The 2500-nt window shown below is 59.2% G+C and overlaps 1 non-coding gene across 1 annotated transcript; it reads right to left on the bottom strand.

The window, feature by feature from the left end:
• Positions 1 to 324: 324 nt before the first annotated feature.
• LOC125976540 (5S ribosomal RNA) lies at positions 325 to 443 on the bottom strand. The gene has a single exon (XR_007484413.1). It is a non-coding gene; the product is annotated as a 5S ribosomal RNA (ribosomal RNA).
• Between the last annotated feature and the right edge of the window lie 2057 nt (positions 444 to 2500).

Raw genomic sequence — 2500 nt, 5'->3', positions numbered from 1 at the left:
AACCAGTGAAGTGATTAAATAAGGAAAAACAAAATGAACTTAGTACAATTACTTCATGGAAGTGTTGTGTTGGGTTCTTTTACAAGTCAAGCCTGCTGCTTTGAGTTCACAGGGAGCCATGCTCACTGTACATAGTCTGCTCTCTAGCGGTAAAAAATTTAACTACAATGCTGTGGATGTCACCACATAATATAGCTTTCAAACTCGTGTTATAGTTTCAATGTCGGAGTTTAAATTAGGCTTGCTGTTTCCGGATGCCATTCGTGATGGGTGTTGTAAAAAATAGCTTCTTAAACGATTGAAGTGCACATAAGAAAAAGAAAAAGCTTACAGCACCTGGTATTCCCAGGCGGTCTCCCATCCAAGTACTAACCAGGCCCGACCCTGCTTAGCTTCCGAGATCGGACGAGATCGGGCGTTCTCAGGGTAGTATGGCCGTAAGCCGTGAGGTGACCCAACATTTTGCATTTTATAGACACAATCGCCCCTGAAACTAGCGAGCGAGCCAATGAAGCCTTCAAAACTGCTTCGGCACATGGGGACCAAGCATCCTGCATTAAAAGACAAACCTTAACCACTTCGGGTTTCATTGTCTCCGATTACGCCTGGATGGGACCGGCTCGTTTCTGAGAAACAAGCTCGGTGCTCCCAATAATTCAACGTAATGGTGACTTTTATTTTTATGTGGTTTATATTTGTTTTTATGCCAGTCGTATCATTTTATTTAATCGTATTTACCGTATTTGCCGGTGTACAGGTCGACTCGGTGTATAAGTCGACCCCCTAAAATTCGACGGAAATTTACGATTTTATGATATATCCTTTGTATAAGTCGAGCTCAATTGTTGCATTATATTAAACTTCAAAATTCAATAAGCGAAATTTATTGACGAAATGTGTTCAAATTCTGGGAGGCCGTGCGCATGCTGCTGTTTATAAGCACCGCGGAGGAGATCGCGGCCGGCGAGCTCGCGCACGCCGCCCGGCACCAACGGGAGGCCGGAAATAGCTCCAAGCCGAGCGGATCGGCACTTTATAAGCACCGCGGAGGTAGTCGCGGCGCCTCATTGGACTTCCAGCGGCCGGCGAGCTCGCGCACCCGCCCGGCACATCCGGGAGGCCGTGCGCACGAGCCAAGTGGCCGAAAATAGCCCCCGCCGAGCGGATCGGCTGTTTATAAGCACCGCGGAGGTGGTCGCGGCGCCTCATTCGACTTCCAGCGGCCGGCGAGCTCGCGCACCCGCCCGGCACATCCGGGAGGCCGTGCGCACGAGCCAAGTGGCCGAAAATAGCCCCCGCCGAGCGGATCGGCTGTTTATAAGCACCGCGGAGGTGGTCGGGCGCCTCATTCGACTTCCAGCGGCCGGCGAGCTCGCGCACCCGCCCGGCACATCCGGGAGGCCGTGCGCACGAGCCAAGTGGCCGAAAATAGCCCCTGCCGAGCGGATCGGCTGTTTATAAGCACCGCGGAGGTGGTCGCGGCGCCTCATTCGACTTCCAGCGGCCGGCGAGCTCGCGCACCCGCCCGGCACATCCGGGAGGCCGTGCGCACGAGCCAAGTGGCCGAAAATAGCCCCCGCCGAGCGGATCGGTTGTTTATAAGCACCGCGGAGGTGGTCGCGGCGCCTCATTCGACTTCCAGCGGCCGGCGAGCTCGCGCACCCGCCCGGCACATCCGGGAGGCCGTGCGCACGAGCCAAGTGGCCGAAAATAGCCCCCGCCGAGCGGATCGGTTGTTTATAAGCACCGCGGAGGTAGTCGCGGCGCCTCATTCGACTTCCAGCGGCCGGCGAGCTCGCGCACCCGCCCGGCACATCCGGGAGGCCGTGCGCACGAGCCAAGTGGCCGAAAATAGCCCCCGCCGAGCGGATCGGCTGTTTATAAGCACCGCGGAGGTGGTCGCGGCGCCTCATTCGACTTCCAGCGGCCGGCGAGCTCGCGCACCCGCCCGGCACATCCGGGAGGCCGTGCGCACGAGCCAAGTGGCCGAAAATAGCCCCCGCCGAGCGGATCGGCTGTTTATAAGCACCGCGGAGGTGGTCGCGGCGCTTCATTCGACTTCCAGCGGCCGGCGAACTCGCGCACCCGCCCGGCACATCCGGGAGGCCGTGCGCACGAGTCAAGTGGCCGAAAATAGCCCCCGCCGAGCGGATCGGCTGTTTATAAGCACCGCGGAGGTGGTCGCGGCGCCTCATTCGACTTCCAGCGGCCGGCGAGCTCGCGCACCCGCCCGGCACATCCGGGAGGCCGTGCGCACGAGCCAAGTGGCCGAAAATAGCCCCCGCCGAGCGGATCGGCTGTTTATAAGCACCGCGGAGGTGGTCGCGGCGCCTCATTCGACTTCCAGCGGCCGGCGAGCTCGCGCACCCGCCCGGCACATCCGGGAGGCCGTGCGCACGAGCCAAGTGGCCGAAAATAGCCCCCGCCGAGCGGATCGGCAGTTTATAAGCACCGCGGAGGTGGTCGCGGCGCCTCATTCGACTTCCAGCGGCCGGCGAGC

Source organism: Syngnathus scovelli, chromosome 10 (assembly GCF_024217435.2).
Source record: "Syngnathus scovelli strain Florida chromosome 10, RoL_Ssco_1.2, whole genome shotgun sequence".
Classification (NCBI taxonomy): domain Eukaryota; kingdom Metazoa; phylum Chordata; class Actinopteri; order Syngnathiformes; family Syngnathidae; genus Syngnathus; species Syngnathus scovelli.
The sequence above is the reverse complement of the archived record's forward strand: the minus strand, read 5'-3'. Positions and strand labels throughout refer to the sequence as shown.